The sequence below is a fragment of the Eschrichtius robustus genome, chromosome 10 (genome assembly GCF_028021215.1).
Source record: "Eschrichtius robustus isolate mEscRob2 chromosome 10, mEscRob2.pri, whole genome shotgun sequence".
Taxonomy (NCBI): Eukaryota; Metazoa; Chordata; class Mammalia; order Artiodactyla; family Eschrichtiidae; genus Eschrichtius; species Eschrichtius robustus.
The window spans coordinates 16,599,412-16,625,349 of NC_090833.1; positions in this window are offsets into that span (position 1 = coordinate 16,599,412).

Here is a 25,938-nt window from a genome sequence, read left to right on the forward strand (position 1 = left end):
AATGTTTGCAATAAGACAACGCCACGCCATTGTAACACTTGAAAAAGTATATCACATCAGAGAATTTGTATTTAATGACTGGAAATCCATAGATCTTTCATTTCATTCTTCTGAGTCTCATAGATGTCTTCTTTTGAACTTGTTTTCACCTTGTTCTAAACCTCAGTCAAATCCATTTGGGGCAGTAGATGCAGAGTTGTAAATGATTTCCTGGAAGATAGACTGACCTCAGAAAATTGTCAGCGAGTTGTTGAAAGCTACTGATCCCTGGAATTGATTTAAACAATAGATCCTTGGCATTTATATACTTAATCTGCCTATTGGTTTCTTGTTATTGTTCCTTTTACGTTTACTTGCTTTCAACTATGCAGCATATTTACAGAGCACATTAATTTCTATCGTTGTAACCCGATTATCTCACACTCCATCAATTAACCTGTACACATGTGGCAACACTGATATCAGTGCCCAGATCCCCATTACTCCAAGCCTATTCTGCTGTATTACTCCAGCCCCTCCATCACCTGAGTGGTGATGTCTCATATGGGTTTAGGAGAAAGTCTACTAATTCTCCCTCCTCTTCAAGGTGTCTTCTCACTGTACCTGCTTCATTGGGTATAGTTACTCTTACTTAGTAATTACCCAAGCACAGAGAGTGATCAAGCTGCACTTCTGTCGACTGTGGTCTGTTAGGGGAAAAGGGATCTGTCCATACTTCAAAATTCATCAGGAGGCTTTCAAAGCAGAGTTGCTGTAGCTCAGAGTCTTAAAAGTTTTGCTTAAACCATTCCCTCTACTTTATACTCTTTCCTCAGGAGTTCAAATCCAATTCCTTCACAAGGTGGAAAGAACACAAGCCATCTCTATTGTCCTTTTCTCCTAGAAGGTTTTAGGGGAAAAATATACAAAACCCAAAACAACAGATCCCTCCTTATTCACTTAGCCCTCATCACTGCTTGGCTTCTCCAGAAGCAAGTGCTAAGACAGAGTTTTGGGGAGCATGATCTTTCTTAGAAATTAACATCTGTGAAAGAAAGAGAGTGGAAGCAGAATTGGGTAGAGGGAGAAGGTGAACTGCAATGCAGACCCAACAAAGTCTCTATTTACATGGCAGAGAGCTCTAGAGTGAGCATCACCATCAGAGATCCAACAGTGGGCTGAAATGGTCAGGCATTTACACCTGTCTAAGCCAATCACTACATGTGAACTTCCCTAGGAAGGCCATGGCTTCACTGAGGTGACTCTCTGCAGTCGAGGCTGACTCTGAAGAAGATGACAGCTGGAGGATGTTTGCAGACAATGCTTCCTGAAACCTGGCAGCCACTCCTTTCTTGCAGGGGTGTCTGGGCTTTTTTTATCACGACCCCCAACAAAATGGCCTCATGCAGCTCTTTGGATGGAAAAAAATACATGGATATTTGGGTGATGTCTAACTCTTCTTCCAGAAGCATCTGAGCCCTATTCCCACAAGGAAAACAAACCATTGCCTTCATATTGGATTTATATATGCACAAGTTTGAGAGCTTATCTGTGAAGAACATAAAGAGTATACAGCATTCTTTGGACTGCCCTGATGGTCCAGTGGTTAAGACTTCATCTTCTAAGGCAGGGGGTGTGGGTTTGATCCCTGGTCGGGGAGATAAGATCCCACATACCTCGTGGCCAAAAAACCAAAACATAAAACAGAAGCAATATTGTAACAAATTCAATAAAGACTTTAAAAATGGTCCACATCAAAAAAAAAAAAAAAGAAAAAATCTTAAAAAACAAAAGGACTATACAGCATTCTTGATATGTACATCAGTTGAAAGGTCTCAGTGGTTCTCACTGATTACCCTGGAATTGTGATTGTTCACGCCCCACCCAGACACAGTGAAACCAGAAAGGAGTTGTCCATTTACCAGACCTGAGTTAGATGCACAGTGATGAGACCTGGAGTGTTAGATTATACAAAACAGAGAGAGAGCATGGGGACTCAAGTGGTCAGAGCCAGATTTCTAAATCCAGGACATTAACACCTACAATCAGAATTAAGAGGGTCAGAGACTCATTCCAAGATATAGACTCATTATTTGAAGCAACATAAGAACAGAAAGATACATTTTGATAGGAAAGAGATAACCTGGACTACTGCGACATAAACCTTGACTTTCTGGTAACATTTTTATTAGTAACATTGATACAGTTTTTTTTTTAACGTGTTTTAAGAAACATATCATGTATAAGGCACTATGTTGAATCCATTCTACATGTTATCACATTAATCCTCAAAATAAAACTATGATTTAGGAGTAATCTTGTCTATTATATAAGTACAGAAATTTATTATTCATGTTAAAAATTTGCCCTAAGTCAGCAGCCAGTAAATGGTCAGGCCTCTCTTTTCAGCCACATTCTATTGTATCCAGTGAGTAGAACAAAAACCAATAACAGTGAGTCACAGAGACTAAATTTGGGTTAAATACAAGAAACATTATAATGATAAGAGTTGTCCAAACAAGAATTGGCTGCCCTAGTGGACATGGCTCCACCAATGGAAGGGTTCCAGCAAAGGCTAGGTGGCCATCTGTCATGTTCATTGCAGAAGCAAATTCTGATTGGTTGGGTGGTTGAATTTAATGATTTTATGATTCCCTTTCCAATCCTGAGGGTCTGAATTAAAATCCCTGGTAACCCCTACGATTTTCCATTTCAATCCTGTTTAAAAGCCTTTATACAGCTGACTTGCTTCTCCAATATTTTGACTTCCCCTTAATTTAGAGTGAACATTTCCAGTTAAGAATGGAATATGGATAATTTACACTTCAATATAATTCTCATTGGAAAAAAGATAGATGCCTAACTATACACTATGCCAGCATAACCAAGATAAAGCTAGAACACTCCAGAGCCTGCCTCAGCACAGTGTCACATTCAGAAGAAACTGTAATTTCATATAAACAAATATTTAAAAATTTTAAAAGCCATCTTTAATGTTTAAAAAATGATGCCAAGCATAAAACTAAGAGGAGGAGATTGGTTCAAGATGGCGGAGTAGAAGGATGTGTGCTCACTTCCTCTTGCAAGAGCACCAAAATCACAACTAACTGCTGAACAGTCATCGACAGGAAGACACTAGAACTCACCAAAAGAGATACCCCACATTCAAACACAAAGGAGAAGCTGCAATGAGATGGTAGGAGGGGCGCGATCACAATAAAATCAAATCCCATAACCGCTGGGTGGGCGACTCACAAACTAGAGAATAATTATTCCACAGAAGTCCACCCACTGGAGTAAAGGTACTGAGCCCCACGTCAGGCTCCCCAACCTAGAGGTCCAGCAACGGGAGAAGGAATTCCCAGAGAATCAGGCTTTGAAGGTTAGTGGGATTTGATTGCAGGACTTTGACAGGACTGGGGGAAACAGAGACTCCACTCTTGGAGGGCACACACAAAGTAGTGTGCACGTCAGGACCCAGGGGGAATAAGCAGTGACCGCATAGGAGACTGAATCAGATCTACCTGCTAGTGATGGAAAATCTCCTGCAGAGGTTGGGGGGAGGGGGTGGCTGTGGCTCATGGCAAGGGACAAGGACACTGACAGCAGAAGTTCTGGGAAGTACTCCTTGTCATGAGCCCTCCTAGAGTCCATCATTAGCCCCACCAAAGAGCCTGTAGGCTCCAGTGCTGGGTCGCCTCAGGCCAAACAACCAACAGAGAGGGAACTCAGCCCCACCCATCAGCAGACAAGTGGATTAAAGTTTTACTGAGCTCTGCCCACCAGAGCAACACCCAGCTCTACCCACGATGAGTCCCTCCCATCAGGAAGCTTGCACAAGCCTCTTAGATAGCTTCATCCACCAGAAGGCAGACAGCAGAAACAAGAACTACAGTCCTGCAGCCTGTTGAACGAAAACCACATTCACAGAAAGATACACAAAATGAAAAGGCAGAGGACTATGTACAAGAGGAAGGAACAAGATAAAACCCCAGAAAAACAGCTAAATGAAGTGGAGATAGGCAACCTTCCAGAAAAAGAATTCAGAATAATGATAGTGAAGATGATCCAGGAACTCGGAAAAAGAATGGAGGCAAAGATCGAGAAGATGCAAGAAATGTTTAACAAAGACCTAGAAGAATTAAAGAACAAACATGTGGAAGAATTAAAGAACGAACAAACAGAGATAAACAATACAATAATTGAAATGAAAAATACACTAGAAGGAATCAATAGCAGAATAACTGAGGCAGAAGAATGGATAAGTGACCAGAAAGATAGAATGGTAGAAATCACTACCACAGAATGGAATAAAGAAAAAAGAATGAAAATAACTGAAGACAGCCTAAGAGACCTCTGGGACAACCTTAAATGCAACAACATTTGCATAATACGGGTCCCAGAAGGAGAAGAGACAAAGGACCCGAGAAAATATTTGAAGAGATTATAGAAACTTCCCTAACATGGGAAAGGAAATAGCCACCCAAGTCCAGGTAGCGCAGAAAGTCCCAGGCAGGGTAAACCCAAGGAGAAACATGCCGAGACACATGGTATTCAAACTGGCAAAAATTAAAGACAAAGACCAATTATAAAAAGCAACAAAGGAAAAAAGACAAATAGCATACGAGGAAACTCCCATAAGGTTAACAGCTGATTTCCCAGCAGAAACTCTGCAAGCCAGAATGTAGTGGCACAGTATATTTAAAGTGATGAAATGGAAGAACTTACAACCAAGATTACTCTACCTGGCAAGGATCTCATTCAGATTCGACAGAGAAAACAAAAGCTTTACAAACAAGCGAAAATTAAGAGAATTCAGCAACAACAACCAGCTCTACAACAAATGGTAAAGGAACTTCTCGAAGTGGGAAACACAAGAGAAGAAAAGGACCTACAAAAACAAACCCAAAACAATTAAGAAAATGGTCAAAGAAACATACATATCAATAATTACCTTAAATGTGAATGGATTGAATGCTCCAACCAAAAGACACAGGCTCGCTGAATGGATACAAAAGCAAGACCTGTATATATGCTGTATACCAGAGACCCATTTCAGACCTGGGGACACATACAGACTGAAAGTGAGGGGATAGAAAAAGATACTCCATGCAAATGGAAATCAAAAGAAAGCTGGAGTAGCAATACTCATATCAGGTAAAGTAGACTTTAAAATAAAGAATGTTATAAGGAGAAGGAAGGACACTACATAATGATCAAGGGATCAATCCAAGAAGAAGATATAACAATTATAAATATATATGCACCCAACATTGGAACACCTCAATACATAAGGCAAATGCTAAAAGCTATAAAAGAGGAAATCGACAGTAGCACAATAATAGTGGGGGACTTTAACACCTCACTTACACCAATGGACAGATCATCCAGACAGAAAATTAACAAGGAAATACAAGCTTTATATGACACAATAGACCAGATAGATTTAATTGATATTTATAGGACATTCCATCTGAAAACAGCAGATTACACTTTCTTCTCAAGTGCACATGGAACATTCTCCACGATAGATCACATCTTGGGTCACAAATCAAGCCTCAGTAAATTTAAGAAAATTGAAATCATATCAAGCATCTTTTCCGACCATAACGTTATGAGATTAGAGATAAAGTACAGGGAAAGAAACGTAAAAAACGCAAACACATGGAGGCTAAACAATATGTTTCTGAATAACCAAAAGATCACTGAAGAAATCAAAGAGAAAATCAAAAAATACCTAGAGACAAATGACAATGAAAACATAACGATCCAAAACCTATGGAATGAAACAAAAGCAGTTCTAAGAGGGAAGTTTATAGCAATACAATCCTACCTCAAGAAACAAAAGTCTCAAATAATCTAACCTTACACCTAAAGAAAAAGTAGAGAAAGAAGAACAAAAAAAAAAAAAAAACAAAGTTAGGAGAAGGAAAGAAATCATAAAGATCAGAGCAGAAATAAATGAAATAGAAACAAAGAAAACAATAGCAAAGATCAATAAAACTAAAAGCTGGTTCTTTGAGAAGATAAACAAAATTGAAAAACTGTTAGCCAGACTCATCAAGAAAAAGAGGGAGAGGACTCAAATCAATAAAATTAGAAATGAAAAAGGAGAAGTTACAATGGACACCGCAGAAATACAAAGCATCCTAAGAGACTACTACAAGCAACTGTATGCCAATCAAATGGACAACCTGGAAGAAATGGACAAATTCTTAGAATGGTATAACCTTCCAAGAATGAACCAGGAAGAAATAGGAAATATGAACAGACCAATCACAAGTAATGAAATTGAAACTGTGATTAAAAATCTTCCAACAAACAAAAGTCCAGGACCAGATGGCTTCACAGGTGAATTCTATCAAACATTTAGAGAAGAGCTAACACCCATCCTTCTCAAAGTCTTCCAAAAATTTGCAGAGGAAGGAACACTCCCAAACTCATTCTATGAGGCCACCATCACCCTGATACCAAAACAAGACAAAGATACTACAAAAAAAAGAAAATTACAGACCATTATCACTGATGAATATAGATGCAAAAATCCTCAACAAAATATTAGCAAACAGAATCCAACACCACATTGAAAGGATCACACACCATGATCAAGTGGGATTTATCCCAGGGGTGCAAGGATTCTTCAGTATACGCAAATCAATCAATGTGATACACTATATTAATAAACTGAAGAATAAAACCATATGATCATCTCAATAGATGCAGAAAAAGCTTTTGACAAAATTCAACACCCATTTATGATAAAAACTCTCCAGAAAGTGGCATAGAGGGAACCTACCTCAACATAATAAAGGCCATATACGACAAGCCCACAGCAAACATCATTCTCAATGGTGAAAAACTGAAACCATTTCCTCTAAGATCAGGAAGAAGACAAGGATGTCCACTCTCACCACTATTATTCAACATAGTTTTGGAAGTCCTAGCCACGGCAATCAGAGAAGGAAAAGAAATAAAAGGAATACAAATTGGAAAACAAGAAGTAAAAATGTCACTCTTTGCAGATGACATGATCCTATACCTAGAGTATCCTAAAGATGCCACCAGAAAACTACTAGAGCTAATCAATGAATTTGGTAAAGTTGCAGGATACAAAATTAATGCACAGAAACCTCTTGCATTCCTATACACTAACAACAAAAGATCAGAAAGAGAAATTAAGGAAACAATCCTGTTCACCTTTGCAACAAAAAGAATAATATACCTAGGAATAAACCTACCTAAGGAGGTAAAAGACCTGTACTCAGAAAACTATAATACACTGATGAAAGAAATGAAACATGACACAGACGGACGGAGAGATATACCATGTTCTTGTATTGGAAGAGTCAATATTGTGAAAATGACTATACTACCCAAAGCAGTCTGCAGATTCAGTGCAATCCCTATCAAATTACCAATGGCAATTTTTTCACAACTAGAACAAAAAAAATTTTAAATTTGTATGGAGACACAAATGACCCCTAATAGCCAAAGCAAACTTGAGGGAAGAAAACAGAGCTGGAGGAATCAGACTCCCTGAGTTCAGACTATACTACAGAGCCACAGTAATCAAGACAATATGGTACTAGCACAAAAACAGAAATATAGATCACTAGAACAGGATAGAAAGCCCAGAGATAAACCCATGCACCTATGGTCAACTAATCTATGAAAAAGGAGGCAAGGATATACAATGGAGAAAAGACAGTCTCTTCAATAAGTGGTGCTGGGAAAACTGGACAGCTAAATGTAAAAGAATGAAATTAGAACACTCCCTAACACCATACACAACAATAAACTCAAAATGGATTAAAGACCTACATGTAAGACCAGACACTATAAAACTCTTAGAGGAAAATATAGGAAGAGCATTCTTTAACATAAAGATCACTCTTTAACAGCAAGATCTTTTTTGACCCACCTCCTAGAGTAATGGAAATAAAAACAAAAATAAAGAAATGGGACCTAATGAAAGTTAAAAGCTTTTGCACAGCAAAGGAAACTATAAAGAAGACGAAAAGACAACCCTCAGAATGGGAGAAAATATTTGCAAATGAATCAACGGACAAAGGATTAATCTCCAAAATATATAAACTGCTCATGCAGCTCAATATTTAAAAAAACAAACAACCCAATCAAAAAACGGGCAGAAGACCTAAATAGACATTTCTCCAAAGAAGACATACAGATGGCCAAGAGGCACAGGAAAAGCTTCTCAACAACACCAATTATTAGAGAAATGCAGATCAAAACTACAATGAGCTATCACCTCACAGTTGTTCGAATGGGCATCATCAGAAAATCTACAAACAACAAATGCTGGAGAGGGAGTGGAGAAAATGGAACCCTCTTGCACTGTTGGTGGGAATGTAAATTGATACAGCCACTATGGAGAACAGTATGGAGGTTCCTTAAAAAACTAAAAATAGAATTACCATATTACCCAGCAATTCTACTTCTGGGCATATACCCAGAGAAAACCATAATTCAAAAAGACACATGCACCTCAATATTCATTGCAGCACTATTTACAATAGCCAGGTCATGGAAGTAACTGCCCATCGACATACAAATGGATAAAGAAGATGTGGTATGTATATACAATGGAATATTACTCAGCCATAAAAAGGAATGAAATTAGGTCATTTGTAGAGACATGGATGGACCTAGAGACTGTCATACAGAGTGAAATAAGTCAGAAAGAGAAAAACAAATACCGTGTATTAACACATATATGTGGAATCTAGAAAAATGGTACAGATGAACTGGTTTGCACAGCAGAAATAGAGACACAGATGTAGAGAACAAACGTATGGACACCAAGGGGGGAAAGTGGGTGTGGGGGGTTGTGGTGAGATGAACTGGGAGATTGGGATTAACATGTATACATTAATATGTATAAAATTGATAACTAATAAGAACCTGCTGTATAAAAAATAAATTTAATTAAATTAAAATAAATACTTAGAGGAAAAGAAACTCCTTAAAGTAATTTTTCTCAACGCATTTTTCTTATACTTAAAATGAGTAACAGATAGTCCCTAAATATTTTCCCTTTTCCAAAGCCCCAAAATCTTTAACGTTTAGCCCATGCTGAACTTTACACCTCTTATATGGATCTATCATTTTATCCTAAGAATACTTCTCTGCCCTTCCTGTTTAAACAAGTTGATCTTTCCGCTTCCTCCAGTTCTTCATTTCACCCATTAAACCTGAGTATCCCTCTCATAGAAGGCAGGAAAGACGATAGCATCTGAATACTCACATTTTATTATAAACCTTCAGTGAAATATTCAAAAACCTCCTCAAAAAGAGGAACATGTCTACTTGTGCCACCTGTAGATCCACTTTCTCATTCATAGCTTGAACCCCCTCCTTCCTGGCCTTTCTTCTCATTCTCCTACAGGGTCCAGTGAGGTCTTCTAAGGGATAAACATTGACTGTGTCCATTAAAGTCATGTCTAACCAACTGAGGTGTGAATAACTTAGACAAGTCCAGAGTAGCAACCATGTTGGCTTTCAGATTCAGTCCCCTCCCAATCCTGGTTCTATTCCTCCTTAGAAAAGGAAGATAGAATGTCTATCAACTTTGTTGTCCCCCAGTTACCATGGCTGACTTGGTGTTCCTTTGCATCTCCAGTTTATCCCTGACATTCTCCCATCCATGCTTGGGTCTACAGTATGCCAGGGAACATTCTCCACTGGGGCCAATTTTCCATAGTGGAAATGATTCAGGAGATGGAGCTTCTGGCAGTCTTCGTGGCATCAGTTGATGGAGTTGAAACCACATATCCACGTCTACCTGGGTCACATTTTAGGGAATCCAAATTCAACAGGCTTTAGCACCTCCAGATTCTTATATATTATCTGGAGTTTCAGTCTGAGTTCTCTTACTTGACTTGTTCCCAGGGAGACATTATGATCACCTTTCCCCCCCCTTTTCCCCTTTCTCTAATTAGCTTTACTAACAGCACAAATTCAGGCATCTCATATAGGTGGTGAAGTCTGAAATATTTGTGTAACTCTTGGCTGTAAATTGGTACTGTACTGACCTGATCTAGGAGTTTCTGATCCTCCTCCAAGCCATCTTCCACCACCTGCTGCCCATTTACCAGCCGCACAAGTCCCTCCAGTTCAGAAGAGTATGCAGCTCGTTAAGTCTCTTTCCTGACAATGTGCAGCTATCAACCAGACACAAACATCCCAGCCCCTCTTCATTCATTTTAGGAGGTTCAGTCAGGCAGTCCACTGCCAAAATAGATTGCACAGAGTGCATAAATAAATCCTAATCCCAAACCCTGTAGACTCACTTAATTGCCATGATTTCTTCTCCTTCCTCCACCTCTTGGTTCACTGCAAGTTTTATGTACAACTCAGTGTTTCATTTGTTTGTTTTTTCTTCTCACAAGCATTCTAGTTATCCCTGTACATTGTTAAATTTCTTGGAGTAAAAGAAGATGCATAGATTTTTTTTTTTTTTTGTACAAGCACTGTAACTTTAGAAACATTACATAATTAAAGATGCTAGGTCATGATTAAAGGGTGTTAGGCCTTCCTGTTTAACAGCAAAAGTCATGCTGCTTGGTGGCCCTATCAAAGACACAGTTTATAACTCACTAAGCCAACTTTGAAATTATGAAATTCTTGATGAATTGTTTTTAATTTGAGCAAGTCATGTAGTGTTAAATATTGTGCATAAAGTGAGACACTGATACTTTATGTGATGGTATTTCTAATTTGCAAAATTCAAATTCACATAAAATGCTACTATACTGTAGCTTGTAATATTGGTTCCAAAGTGTGCTTGATGGAATACCCCAGAGATGGAACTTAATTCTCAGGGATTTTGTCTTCAAAATTTGGCCAGTGAAAAGCCTTGGGTTAGTCCATTATGTCTACTACTGACCACCTCTCCCTTTTGAAAAAATGGTCTATAATTCTTTAAGATATTGAACATTCATAGGAGCCAGGTTAAAACAATAAATATGTGTAACCTAAAATTCACTGTGGTAGCCATGCAAATATATGGCTCAAATCTCCTGCTTTGGGGAACCTAATTGACAGATGGCCTCGGCCATTGTCACACTGGCTCCATCACCTCAGAGGTCACACATTCCATGGGATGCTCCCAGCCAGTGACTGCACACAATGAAGGTACTAATGCTACCCCATTCCTGTGAGATGCAGGACTCCTGTAATGGGTGATTTGGGCCCTTCTGGAAACCTCCTTAAACAACTGCAATCTGAGACTGTTCTTACCCAACCCTCCTTCCTGCCTCTCCTCCTGCCCTGGTGTTATACCTCCATCCCAACCTGAAGGCTCTCCCTGCCCTCTCCTGCCCCCTCCCCTTTATCCTTCATAGGCATTTCTTCCCCAGTAAATCTCTTACCCTGCCTTACCCACATCTTACCCTGTCTTTGCATCTGCTGTTCCACAATACTGTCCTTTAGACTTCCTCAATTTAGTGAACCTCCACTTTTAAACTCTATTGCCCATATACCATAATTCTGACCTCACAGAGGCATCTGCAGTATCCCTCTGTGAATGAGGAGGCATCCTCAGGACCACTGTTGCCCATATTGGTTCACATCTACCCCATGTACCATACGTGCATTAACTTGGCAGCCACAAAGAAAATACACTCTTGGCTCAGTTGCAGGGTGATGACTTAATCTGAGTTGAATCTGAATATTGCACTTTTTAATGCCAAATCCCAGATGTGTCTTCTAGAATGAAACCGAATAATGTTTGGCTACTCCATAAATCTCAAATCTTTAACTTTTCCATCAACTGTTAACTATTCCCTCCACTCTCCAAACTTGCTAAAATTCTTCTTTCAAACTCACCCAGCCCGTGATGGCTCATCTTGTTCTCAGTCTCTGCACCCACCCTTCTAGATCCTTCCTTTTCTCCCAAGAGTAGCTCTGTCTTTCCAGTGTCCATAAAGCTAGCATGTGGGTTCTCCATTTCACCCTTCACTCATTGCCTTTTTATCTTAGGAAACAGAAAATGAGAAAGGATGTCAACATTACATTAACAATTGTCTTTGTTCCTGTAACCCCTTCATACAAGTAAATGGTTATTCCATATAAAAGGGTCTTAACTGCAGCATCTTAACTCCAAGGCCGGTGAGAAATTCTCAGGCTGACTTTTGGGTCCTTCCAAGTGAGGGGCTCATGAAACTAGCCCAAACATTAGCAGTTCAGCACCTTTAATGATGAAAAATCCTTTCATCCAAGAAAATTTAGGAGGCAGCAGAATGCCTGGCCTTGTGGCTAATTCAGCAGTGATCTCTCATTCATACTACTGAGGCCTGGCAGCTCAGTCAGGGGTTGGCTAAGGCTGGAAGAGAAGTACATCCCTGCAGGCTGGTCACGGTCCTCCTCCTGACACCCCTCCCTGCTTCACACCACATAATCAATCCTGGCCACCACTACCCGCTTGCTGCTGCTTGGCCTGAATTGGTATTCTTCTTGCCTTACCAGTCTACACTTAGATTTATGATGTATTTAGAATTGGATTACATCAAGTCTCAAGGCCAAGGCGCCATAATCCGTCACAGTCTCCACTGTGTCCAAACACAAACATTTGTTTTAGCTGCATCAGCATCCCTAAACTCTGTTGGAAGGATACCCATTGTTAATCGCTATAGCAATTGCATCTTCTTATGTTTTTTTCTTCTCCAACCCCAACCTCTTTGCCTCCCTCCTTCCTCATTCCAGATAAAAAGCATTGACTCCATCAAGTGATAGATATTCATAATTTAACAGAATGGTGGCAAGTCTAAGTTATGCTGTGAAATACATCACAGCCAGAGTTGCTTTGCTATTTGTTTTTGTGCTGAATAGCAGCAAGTGTTTTAAGTTATGGGTCTCACACACACACAAGGAGAAGAAAAGAGGTATATGTAATTGTCTCCAATATTGATGATGGCTTCCTGCCTGCTTAGTAAAGTCTCAAGAAGCAAAATTAGGGTGCTGCTTCCCTAACTGGTGTACATATTTTTATACTTTATTATTATTTATTAATAATAGTGAAAAGAACCATATTTGATATTTCTGTGACTCATCACCATTAACAAAGGACAAATATTACCTCATCCAAACTTTACAGTATTTTGTTAAATGAGGCTATTTATGCTCTGTTTTACGGGTGAGGATATGTAAGTTCAGAGAAGTGAAGTAATGTGCCTAAGCTTCTAAAGTTTGTCACGAACAAGCAGAGAACTGAAAGCAGATCTTTAGATTCTAAGCTGAAAGTTCCTGTTATACCATTATTGCCTGTTTAACAAAGGAGGTATCTATGTGGACCACTAAACTAACACATTAATTTAAAATGGACTTACTGAAGGGCATCAGAAATATATCTTAGTGAGATATATCTCTTTTAAGGTATACAAAAGTGGAAGTACAATGGGTTAAGTGACCTGTACTTTTGAGGACCTGGGTCATGCCCCCCAGGTATTGCAGAAATAAAACAAACAATAAATAATATAGAAAATGAAATGGATGGAGGAGACCTTGCTTTTAGTCAATCTCAGTCATTAACTCACTTGGAGTCATTTTTCCTCTCTGAGACTTATTTTGTGTGTAAATTGTGGGGATTGAGATAGATTATTTCTAAGTTGAGAAACTTGTAATATTCATGAATTCTGTCTTAAGTGCACATTGCATGTTTAACCTTGTGCTTGACATCTGAGAAATGAAAACAGAAGAAAAGAAGGAAGTTTCTATCTTCCAGCATCTTATAACATAATTAACCTTCACAAGGCTTAGATAGTGTCACAAACACACAACGCCAAACAAAGGGATAGGAAACTGTATTTAAGTGTTATGTTTTAGGGTTCAGTTGTAAGAGATGCAGTTGGCCAAAGGAAAGAAAGTTCAAAGAGGGCTTGAATGATCAAGAAATGTTCATGGTATAAGAGAAATCTGAGCTGGATGATGAAGGTGAGAAGAATGTGAAGGGATAGGAAAATGGAAGTCCATACCCAACAGGGAAGATGATACAAATGAAATCCCAGTAAATGGAGTGAAATGGGACATTTCCATTTAGCTATGAGTGTTGACTCTCTGTACCATAGTTTTCTGCTTTGTTGTGAACCTTTGAAGTTGGACCAAAAGTAGGTACAAAAAGGGCTGAAATGACTATCCTCCATTTATTCAAAATTCAATTTTCAAAAGCTTAACCAGAGAGAGGAGGTGAAGGAGAGGGAAGAAGAAGAATAGAAAATAACAAAATATAAATCAGCATGATATAAAATGTTAGTGTTGGAAGGGAGGTATAATCCTATCTAATCCAATCAACTAAATATGGGGGGAAGATGCAGAAAAATGAAGTGAGTCTTCCAATGGCATGCAATGACCACAACCATAATGATCTGTCCACACTCTCTGTCCCCATTCTGGTGCCTTTGGGCTCTTGGGAGCAGTGGAAGGAAACCAGAAAGGAAGATAGAAAAGAATGACTAAGAGGGAGGAGAGTGGGGAAGGGAGAAGGACTGAAAAGTATGCCAGTAGGATTCTTGCAGAAGAATGTGCTCGCTCAGATGTGGCAAGACTGGTTCAAAACTGCCAAAAATGATGTGAAACTGGAATGCTGTTCCTGTTCTCCCCTCATTGTCTTGAGCACTTCCTTGAGTCTTTCAATGGCTGACAAAGACAAGAGGTCACCAAAATGAGGTCTTCAGTCTGTCTGTCTGCATTAGATTCCCAGCTTGGATTACTGTAGGTGGCACAGGAGACTGAATCAGAGTAAAGCTAATTTTCAGTGAATGGTGATCTAGACTAGTGGGTCTCATCCTGATCATTGAATCACCTCAGGAGATGTAAAAAATGCCCAGGCCTGTGCCTACCCTCAAAGGTTCTGATTTAACTAGTCTGGGGTAGGAATCAAGATTAATACGTTTCTGTTTACCTAGATTAAAGAACAAATTTCAGAGTGATCTTAATCAGAACAAATACCTGATTGTCCCAGACAGTTGCATCAAGGAAGAAAGGAAGGGAGGGAGGAAAGAAGGAAGGAAGGATGGGAGGGAGAAAGGAAGGAAGAAAGGATGGGAAGGAGGGAGGGAGGGAGGAAGGAAGGAAGGAAAGAAGCGACAGACTCAGTGAGGTAGTGGAAATCCCTCTGTGGGTCATACCCTTAGTTTCCCCAGGGTGGCCTTGTACTTAGTAGAGCAGAGCTGACTTTTCTAGGGCCCATATCCCAAACCTGAATTGTACCTGAATTTCTAATAAGAATGGACCTGGGAAAAGAGAAAGACATTTATCTTTGAGACAGAGGTGAAACAGGGTCCTATTGGTCAGTGGGATTCCCCTGCCTGTATTTTAAGCTGAGAATGTCAACAGCTTGATAAGAGCTATCAGTGACTCTGACTTGTCATGGACTCTGGAGTCTTGAATCTCAACCTCTCTTCTGGGGAATGCTGACCTCCATCAGCTTCATTCTATCTGAGGGGGAGCTTTACAGAAGTTCTTTTTCCATGAACTGAATGGGATTGCCAATAGAGTAAGAGAAATTATGGCTGTGCTTGAGGATATTCTGAAGGCAAAACATCCCAGCTCCTGTCCCAGCACCTATGGGAACTCTCACTGAAAAATTCTTGTGGTTTTATCTGTTGGTCACATTTGATGATGATAGTAATAAACCATGTGTAAGTGTTTACTATTTGCTAATATCTTGCTGAGTATTGTATACCTATACTAACTTGAAAATAATGGATGTTTTTGCCACTAACATGCATATTAGAAGTTGAATGAGAGAGTTGCATATATATGTATTCATTGAGTTGCATTATTATGTGCATATATAAATATGCATAGTATAAGTTAAATTAGCGAGTTGAACAAAATGTTTTGGAAGCACTGATTAGGCAATCCATTCTATAGGGCAGCGGTAGTGGTATTAAAGACATTTCAAAGAGCCTGTGACTTCTGAATGAGAATTAAGGATGTTGAGGTATTTAGCTGGGTTGAAAATACTAGGAAGAACATCTTCATTGGAAGAAAGCTTGGGGAGACAGACAAATCAAGAGTTTCTGGATTCTCCTACTGTCTTGGAAGGCTTGTTTAGTATGGCTTGAGCACACAGCTGGGCAGCATAAGCTGAACTGGTCACATCACTTCCTGAAACCCTTCTATGGCTCCCTCTTGTCCTTGGGACAAAGTTCAAATTCCTTCCTGGCCAACAAGGCCTTCAAGGTTCTATTCCATGCTTCTCTGTCTAGATTCATCTTACACCTCATTTCCTGTCCTCTCTTTACTTTAGCTACCTCTCAAGCCCACTTTTCGTTTCACAAGCAATCTTTTTGTTCTCTCATCTTTATGAGTTCTAACAGGCTTTTCTTTCTACCTGGAATAACCCTTTGCCCTCAGTCTTTACCTTGTTAATGTCAACTCATCCTTGAGACTTCAGCTTAAATATCACTTTCTTAAAAGAAGTCTCCAGACGAGCCTAGATCTCCTCTTACTTCCCTTTTTGTAACATTCATCATAAAATTATTTTTTTCAGGATTTCTGTCCCCACTAGACCTTAAAATAGACTGTGCCTTGTTTACCAGTATGTCCTTGTTACTTGGTATTTTCCCTAGCACCTAGTAGGTTTTCAAAAATCTTGTCAAAAGAAAGAGTAGGACCAGATTGTGAAAGACCATGAATGGCAGGGTCAGGACATTATCCTACAGGTGCCAGGGATTCATTATAGATTTTTTTAAAGCCAGAAGAAGCACTACCAAGCTACAGAGAGCTCTCTCAGTGTAGATAATGCCAAAATTAGAGAGAGCTGAGATTTCCAGCGTGAAGAGACTCCCTGACTGTATATCTTAAGAAACCGTGTTAGTCAGTCTGTTGCTGGACCAGAACCCTGTGTTGTTGTTGCTGTTGTTACTGCAGAAAATACTTCTTCTCCACCCTCCCTCCCCCATCATATTCCCAACTGATGGGAAGTACAGCCAATCAGGTGAAGCAGGGATGAAGGAGAGGAAAAACCCTTTCCTCAATTACTTCCAAAATCTCCCCAGTGCTTTGATTTGCTTTCAGAGAACACTTTAGCTCAACAAACAATTGCAAACTACCCAGTTGCAAGGTAAAATGAAAAGCCCACAGGCATTAATTATATATAAAGATATTAAAAAAGGAAGCTACTGCTTAATTATTGTTTGTAAATCTCAGTATTTAAATTGACTTATTTGCAAATGTCTGTTTAGAAATTGACTTTGTAATTATAAAGTCAGTGCAGGAATGTCTCAGGCCCTGGAGGAGTCTCTAAGGAGGAATGATAATGTAACAGCCAGAGTGAGACATCCTGAGCTGCATTTTAATAACTAGAGGTGGTTGGCAGGGGGGCTGAGATGTTTAAAGGAAAATCCCTAAACTGGCAAATGAAGGGGCCAGGGTCTCCCTGGTTGGCAAGGGATCACTGGACAAGACACGAGGGGACAGTCAGGGGGCATAGTATTCTAAGGACCTAGCAAGGGTGGGGGGCTGGAGCTCTGGGAGAGGGTAAGAATGTGTTGTGTTGTGCATGAGAATAAGTCCTCCTTAGGAACCAGCCATGGAGGTTTCAAGAGGTCATCTGCCACCATCCAGGTCCTTCCCCATTGCTGAAAACCAGGTACTGGTGTAATGGATTCAATTGTGCTCGCCCCAACTAAAATTCACAAGCTGAAATCCTAACCTCCAGTACCTCACAGCTTGTGACCTTATTTGGAAATAGAGTCTCTTTTGATGTTGTTAAGATATGGTCATACTGCAGTAGGTTGAGCCCTTAAGCTGATGACTGGTGTCCTTATAAAAAGGGGAGATTTGGACACAGACATACACAGGGACAATGCCATGTGAAGACGAAGGCAGAGATTTGGGCAATGCTTCTACAAGACAAGGAATGACAAAGATTGCCAGGGAACCACCAGAAACAAAGGGAGAGGCCTGTAACAGATTCTTCCTCACAGCCCTCTGAAGGAACCACCCCTGCTGACACCTTATCTAGGACTGTTAACATCCAGATCTGTAAGACAATATATTTCTGTTGTCTAAGCCACCTGTTTTGTGGTGCTTTGTTATGGCAGGTCTAGGAAACTACTACAACTATTGTGTGTGATTCTCAGTGACATAACTGAACTCTCATAAGGAACTGGAGATAGACCAACCTGGAGATATCCAGAAGTTCTCTTAAAATACTAGAATATTAGTCATGAAAGTCCTCTGAATTTAAAATCATCAGATGATCAGTGGTTCTTAAACAGGGTTATGTTTGAAAACTGGGGAGCTTCAAAAATACCGATGCCTTATCCTATCCTCAGAGATTCAGGCTTAATTAGTCCGGGGTTCCTCCTGGGCATCAGGCTTTTGAAAGCACCACGGGGTCTAATTTGCAGCCAAGGTTGTGTGGACTGAAAAAATTGCATAACCTAAAAGTTGAGAATTATGTTTTATTAGACAGATATACTGAGGGCTTATGGCTGGGAGACAGCCTCTGAGATAGCTCTAAGGGACTGTGGTCTGAAGAAGTAAAGGAGGAGCCAAGATATATAGGAATTTTTGCAACAAAAACCCCAGATAGTCAAAAGATTACTGTTAATTAAAGAAAACCTGGGACTTCACTGGGTGTCCAGTGGTTAAGACTCTGATCTTCCACTGCAGGGGGCTCAGGTTCAATCCCTAGTCGGGGGAACTAAGATCCCATATGCTTCACAGCATGGCCTAAAAAAAAAAAAAGAAAAGAAAAGAAACAGACATCTCAAGTTAATGAATTTAGCACTTTTCTCTGTATGGGAAGATGCAAGAATCTGGGCTCATTGAAATCATTCCTTTGATATGCACCTTAGCTATCTAGGGCCTATAAGTATCCTGTTTTTCTCCATCCTGAATTCCCTAAGGATGCACAGTTGAGGTGGCTGCAGTGGCTGAAAGCTTGATGGCTGCGACATCCTTTGTTTACTAATACGGCAGGCAACATTTTTCATCCACAGTTGAGAACCAGTCTTCTAGGTTTTAGGTGATCCCCTGTATTTAAGAAAGTGAGCATCAGAGAGGTGAAGGGATGATTGCCCAGGCTCACCTTGCTAATGAGTAGACAAGATGAGAGGCAGCTCGGACACCTTGACCTTCAGTTCACAGTTCTCACAGGCAATGCTGCTGTCTTCTTGACTCTAGATATAGAGTATAAGTACTGATTTCCTTTTTCCTAGGCATCCTCTAGTTCTAGTTGAATGGTGACCTTGGGTGTTATTATTAAAGGAAAGTTGTCACCTCTACATGTGCACAGTGAGTTTACAAAATTATTTCACAAACACTCCATTCTATTTCTTCATAAGAACTTTGTGATATTAAGTGGGGCAGATATGTTCCACCTTTCAAAGAAGAGGGTAAGTACAGAGAAATGAAACTGGGCTGCAAATGACACCGTTGGTTAATGGCAGAACAAGGATTCAAACTCAGGACTTTTGAAACTATTCAAGTATCCTTCTTTTTTGCCCCCTGTAGTGGAAGTGCGAGTCCTTACCACTGGACTGCCAGGGAATTTCCCAATTATCCTTCTCATCACTTGCCCAGTGAGAGTGAAGTTAAATTGTCTTGATCTTATCTTTGTTTAAAATCGTTCTAAACACGCTTCACCACTTCTCCACCTTCTAGGGGAAAGTTTGTGAACAAAAATGTACTGGGTTCAACTCAAATGAATGTAGTCTATTCTTTCCCCAAAGATAAAAGTCTTGCCATGAACTGTGAGCCTTCATTCCAGATTCTCAAGACTCAGAATAATGATGGACAGTCTTCGCATCACAATGTTAGGAGGGTACCAAAGATAGGCTTGTTAACCTGCTACAAGATGACCATCTTGGTTCTCATTCTACTCGCCCCCAATACCACTGCACATGGGTATCAAACTAGAGCTACTTAATTCCTATCTGCAGTTCTAATTGAACTCCACTTATATCCTTACATAGCAGATTGAATCCAGGCTTAGTACTTATACAGATATAGGTCCAGCATTCAAGTCTTGGCTCCAGTATTCACTAATTATAGAACAGTAGGGAATCGAGTACTTTGAGCTTTAATTTTATCAACTGGATAATGGAAAGAGTAATGCCTACTTCAAGTTTTCTGATGAATAAGTTCAAGTAACACAAATAATATTCCATGTATATGTTGAGCCCTCACTCAACAAGGTCCATTTGAATCTCCCCTCCCCGCAAGAGGAGTGGCTAAAAGCAATGGTTACAAAGCAGTCATGGCTTGTCCTGTTTTGGGCCATTACATGGATTGTTCATATTCCCAAGCCCTATCTTGCAATTCCACCTTGTTTGCTTCCTAGTTCTAGAGCCCCTGCTTTAGCAAATTATTTAGGACTCAATTTCTCTGCATTGGATCCAGCCTTCTTCTCACTAATCCTTTCAGTGGCTTAAATCCAGCCCCCCACTCCTATTTCTCTATTATCCTTCTGGACCTGCCTTATTTCATGTCCTTCCTGCCTTCTGTGAATCGTCCTACTCCTTCACACTAGAGATCTAGGCCTGAGTTTTGGTTATTTCCTAAAGAATAAGAACATGAATGGGGGAACATTGATAGGATAAAGATCCCAAGCTCTTTAGAGAGATGACTTGTCACCAAAGGAAAAAGAGCAAAGTAAAGATGGTAGGATTCAGAAAACCAAGGGAGAGTTAATTCTCAAATTGTTGAGGATCAAGCGCTCAGAATAATACTCTGGGTACATGTTATTAATTATGGGGAAGGTGGTCTTCAATCTCTGTTGATGGATATCCCTCTCCTCCTAAGGAGCCCCTGAACTTATCTTCTTTTATTGTATTAAATCAACATGGGGGACTTCCCTGGTGGCTCAGTTGGTAAGACTCCACGCTCCCAATGCAGTGGGCCTGGGTTCGATCCCTGGTCAGGGAACTAGATCCCATATGCATGCCACAGCTAAGAGTTCACATGCCACAACTAAGGAGTCCGCCTGCTGCAACTGAGACCCGGTGCAACCAACTAAATAAGTAAATATTTAAAAAAAAATCAACACGGGAAAAGGTGACTTGGCCCTCAAGGATTACAAAACTAAAAAGTGATGATTGTTGTAGGAAATGTTATCACTTTTGATACTTTGCAATTTGACTTGATTCACTGAAAAATTTTAAGCAAAGCTTCTAATTCCGAAGGACATCCTCAACAATATTCACATATTCTGTTTCTGCCTAGTATACAGGCTATAATATTGAGAATCCACATATTAAATAAAGCATGTTAAATCTATAAATATGGGGCACATCCTGTGGGCCCAGCATTTCTTGAATCCTCATAATGTTCTATGACAAAATACATGTTGTTATTCCTATTTTATAGATGAGAAAACTGAGACTTAGAGAAAATACGTTTATTAAGTTTTATTAAAATTTATTAAGGCAAGTTTGCTCATCCAAAATCAGTAAGCAAGCAGTGAAGTGGTCAGCCAGCAGTGAAGGTGAAATCTGATCCAGTCCTGCATGATTTCCACATCTATCTGTGCTCATAACTCTTGAGTGATACTAAGAAGTCAAAGAAACTCCACATTCCTTCCACCCCTTAACCACCCCCCCCCAACCCAGGGCCCCTTCAGGAAAGAATAAGGTAGGGGATTCAGCACTATTATTTATCTCTGTACCTGTAATTTTTCCAATCCTGTTTCCTCATTTGTAAAAGTAGAGGGCTGAACTCATCTAGAAAACCTCTTTAAGTCCCAGTGTTTTATTATTTGGATGCAAATACTTCCAGTCAAAGCAAGCAGCTACTACTGAAGGGAAGGAATTAACACACTCCAAAATTAATACTCCATTTCATTAACAATTAGATATGTTAAATGCCATTCAATTTGTCTGCACCATCAAGTCCTGGAAAGGTGTCCACGTTTCTTGTGACTTTCCAATAACTCTCCATCACCAACTGAGTTAATTTCCCAGGCAAGCAGGCTCAGATTTTAATTCCCAACCTTTAATATTCTCCAGCCCTTGGGCCATTGGTGGACTTACATGAGCTGATGTTTATCGGCTGCCATCTGAATCTAAGTTACGACTCTTTGAGCTAAAGGCTATGTGGGTCCTTCCTGCACTGAGGAAAAAAAACTTAGCAGAACCCAGGTATAGAACTGTTCTTCTCCATGCCTATCCCCCACCATACCCACAGTGATTTTCAGGTGGCAGGCACCATAAATTTATGAGAGGGTATGTTTTCAGATCCAATACAACTATCCCCTCCTCCCTGAAGGCTTCACCCATCAATATAGGCTGCAGTGAAGGAATCCTAGAATGCCAAGTTTGGAAGAGATACCAATAATAATAATAACATTAACAGCAGTAACAGTAGGAACAACATTCATTTATACATTTACCACATGCCAAATACAACACTAAATACTGTATATATATTTTTGCTGTTCATCTTGATAACAACCCAATGAAGTGGATATTACAGTTATCCCCACTTTACTTTTGAGGAAATTAATTGGTTATTTACTGAATTGGTTACTGGTTATTTATTGCTGCATAACAAATGACCCCAATATTTAGCAGCTTCAAATAATAATTGTTACCTCACACAGTTTCTGAGAGTCAGGAATCTGGGAGCAGGTTAGGTAGGTGGTTCAGGCTCTGAGTCTCTCATGAGTTTTCAGTGAAGGTTGCTCAGCACTGAAGTCATCTCAAGGCTCAACTGGAGTTGAGGATTGACTTTGAAATCCAGTCACATGGTTGTTAGCAAGAGGCTAACTTCACCCTATGGGCCTCTCCTCACAACATGATGGCTGACTTTCCCCAGAGTAAGTAAACCAAAAGAGGGAAAGTAAATCGAGAGCAGTGTCTTTTATGACCTCGACTCAGAAGTGACATACCATCACTTGTGCAGTATTCTCTGTCAGTGACACACACCAACCCTGAAACAGTAGGAGAGAGGACTATACGGGGCATTTACCAGAAGGTAGAGGACATTGGGGGCCATCTTGCAGGCTGCCTGTCACACAAACTAAGGTGACACAACTAGTAAAGAGGCTGTTAGGAGTTGGATTTACAAACTCAAGTTAGGTCTGACTCCATAACCTGTGCTTTTAACCATGTGTTGGCTGCCTTTTCAAAAGGTTTTCTTGGACATCCCTGGTGGTGCAGTGGTTAAGAATCTGCCTGCCAATGCAGGGGACACAGGTTCGAGCCCTGATCTGGGAAGATCCCACATGCCGCGGAGCAGCTAAGCCCGTGTGCCACAACTACTGAGCCCGCATGCCACAACTACTGAAGACCGCACCTAGAGCCTGTGCTCCGCAACAAGAGAAGCCACCGCTATGAGAAGCCCGCACACTGCCACAAAGAGTAGCCCTTGTTTGCTGCAACTAGAGAATGCCCACTCACAGCAACAAAGACCCAATGAGGCCAAAAATAAATAAAATAAAAAATAAAAAAGTTAAAAAAAATTTTTTTTAAATAAAAGGTTTTCTCATGCAATCTACCTTCTGGGGCCTCTAAGTACCAATCAAGGTTTGATCAGAGAAGCAGAACCACTAGAAGTGATCTGGAATCAAGGAGTTATTATAAGAAGCTGACCTTATATAGGTCTGGATGCTGGTTGTACAGTCTGTGAAAGGCAGTTTCTTTGGAACATGGTACAGTGGCCTGAGGTCTGCATGGCTGGCAGTCAAGAAAGAAAAAATGGACATGAAGCGGGGAAGAGCAAGGACACACTGGAACCTGCAAGGCAACCTGGACCCACAAGGATGACGTGGAACCTATGTTGGGCTCTCAGTGCCTCCAGCTCTCCAAATTTGATGGGATGTGTGCGTAACCTGCAGGAGAAGCCGGTGCCCTTCCTTATGAGAAGCTGGAGAAGCTGAAGAAGGAGATCTGATGGGAGCGGAAGGAGCTGCAGGGCTGCTGCTGCCTCAGGATAAACTAGGAGATAAGCAACAATGTGGATGGTTGGCCACAGCCCCTGGTGTCCTGCACAGACTTTCTAGGTCTAAACAGAATATGGTGACTACTTCACTTCCTCCTTTCAAACGTTGTATAAAATGTCTCCTGTGGCCCACAGTAACCCTGAATTTTTCAGGGAAGGGAATCCTTGGAAATTCAGTACCAGCTTAGCTAAATTGACACAATACAAAATCACCATCTCTTCTGTTTTGTTGCCCATCTCCATAGTAGCACCTGCAAACCCATATAAACACTGTATCCATGTACACACTGCATAATCTAACAAGATACCAAACACATCAGGCCTCTGCATGTCTCCATGCATTTGTATGAACTAATTCCTCTATCTGGAATATCTTACCCTCAGCCAGGACTGGCTTTATGGGCACGAGACCTGTGCACAAGTCCTGTGCTGAAAAGAGCCCAGAGCTTGGTTTAATGCTCAATGCATTTGAGACGTTCAAAAAATATCAGTTGAGCTGAATACTTTACAGCAGCTTTGTCATCTCACTTTCCAGCCTCTACATCCTTGTCCCCACCGATGGCCAACTCATTACTTCACTAAGGAGCCAATTTTGGACAGGGTTGAATAGCTGTAATTGCTAGAAATTTCTTCCTCATGAAGAAATCTAATTTTATCTGCATTTGTCTTTGTATACATTCTACACACTGGTCATAATTTCACCCAGCTAGCATAGAAAAAAATGAATGTGCTCTCTCTTCTAATGATGTCCTTCAGGTATGTGAAGGCAGAAATTATATGCTACATATTATTTTGCTTATATTTGCATATTTAACTGTCTCTGTGGCCTGGATCCATATCTAATGTATCTCTGTGTTATTCACAGGGCCTATGAGTCCTTAGGTTGGCAGCAAACCTAGGCTGTCCTGGTCAGGGGTCATTGGAATAACTTGGCTCTCCCTCGTGTTTCTAATTCTCCTGCAGGATACCTTGGGTATGTTTACATGGTGATGGAGCAGGCACAAGAGAAGACAAGCCTACTTAGCGAGTTCTTGCCTAGTCTCTGCTTGTGGCATATCCCTTTGGCCAGTAGGGTGATCAACCATCCTGATTTTTCTGAGTGAGGGATTTCCCTGAGATGAAAGAAATTTCCAGAATGTGAGATCTTCAAAGCTAACAACAGTCCAGGGCAAGACAGGATGGTTGATCACCCGCCCAGTCATACGACAAGGTCCAGAGACAGAGTGGGCGGCACAGCAAAGCTATGGGGCAAAGGGTATGGATTTGAGGGGCAAAGGGTTGGAGCCATTAGTGTAATCAGTCTTCTGCTGATGGGCTATGTGCTTTTGCATTACTCCTAAAACAGCCTTTAGACCAAATCAGTGCATGTTGTCTCCATTAGATGTCTTTAACTAAAAAATAAACTACCAAACACAGCCAAGGGAAATGGAAGGCACATTGCTAAAAAACACAGTGAGTTTTTGTTTATTTTTTAAATCCTCCCTCATGCAGCTGTGTTTCAAGTTGATAGCAAAGGTCTCTTGGTCAGCTGCTCCCTAGAGCATTTCCAAAACAAGCTTATGCAGTTTCCAATTAAGCCCAGGTGAACTTAGCCCTGACCTGTAGCTCTGAGTGTCAGTGCAATGCCAGAACAACTGGATGAAAAATGTAAAATGCAACGAGCAGAAGTTTTGTTTTTGATTTTACTTTGTCTCCACTGTTACAAGCAATTTTTTTTTTTTTTTAATGACGATTAGGCTTGGCAAGTTTTGTTTGTTTTTGTTTAATTAATTAATTAATTAATTAATTATTTATGGCTGTGTTGGGTCCCCGCTTCTGTGCGAGGGCTCTCTCCAGTTGTGGCAAGCGGGGGCCACTCTTCATCGCGGTGCGCGGGCCTCTCACTATCGTGGCCTCTCTTGTTGCGGAGCACAGGCTCCAGCTGCGCAGGCTCAGTAATTGTGGCTCACGGGCCCAGCTGCTCCGCGGCATGTGGGATCTTCCCAGACCAGGGCTCGAACCCGTGTCCCCTGCATTGGCAGGCGGACTCTCAACCACTGCGCCACCAGG